This window comes from Sinocyclocheilus anshuiensis, unplaced genomic scaffold (assembly GCF_001515605.1).
Source record: "Sinocyclocheilus anshuiensis isolate Anshui unplaced genomic scaffold, SAMN03320099.WGS_v1.1 scaffold617, whole genome shotgun sequence".
In the NCBI taxonomy this organism is placed as follows: domain Eukaryota; kingdom Metazoa; phylum Chordata; class Actinopteri; order Cypriniformes; family Cyprinidae; genus Sinocyclocheilus; species Sinocyclocheilus anshuiensis.
The window spans coordinates 148,137-148,685 of NW_015539890.1; the positions used below are offsets into that span (position 1 = coordinate 148,137).

Below are 549 nucleotides of genomic sequence, written 5' to 3' on the forward strand. Positions count from 1 at the left end.
CCCCACAAACTACGCCCCTGTTGATATTTGTTTAATGGATGCAAGCTAGTCTGGGATGCAATGAAATGCTAGCCTTCTAAGCGAATTGGTGCTAATTTATATCCCATTTGGAGCGGTGCCAGTAGAACCAGTGACATTGGTGCCGTGACCCGGACAAGAGTGAGGTTTAAAGGAGGCCAGCTAGTAAGAACTGTGCAGGTAAACCTCACTCCTCTGGCCTCAAGAAGATGTGCACTAGCAACTGACACTACACTCTAAAGAATGCTGGGTTAAATATAATCTAGCGCTGGGTTAAAAAGGGACAATCATTAACTCTGTGCCATTAAATCTTCCAAACTGCTTTTCCAAAGTAGGGTTGCAGGAAGCTTTTTATGTTATCTTGTTTTTGAAATGCTTAAAAGTCTCTGCTTCTCTTTCAGAAATCTGCAGAATCTGCAGCCATCCATGATAAACGTGCAGTGTTGTCATATCTTATCTTACATGAGATCATGTTTTACCAGTTTTACCAGATTTTTACCTTACACCTTGTCGGCTTTTTTCCTCTTTCCC

General features: G+C 41.9%; 1 protein-coding gene across 4 annotated transcripts in view; it reads left to right on the plus strand.

Moving 5' to 3' along the window:
* Nucleotides 1-549, plus strand: part of LOC107685753 (E3 ubiquitin-protein ligase TRIM9-like) — a 55,082-nt gene that overhangs the window by 39,959 nt on the left and 14,574 nt on the right. The gene's annotated exons all lie outside the window — the stretch shown is intronic.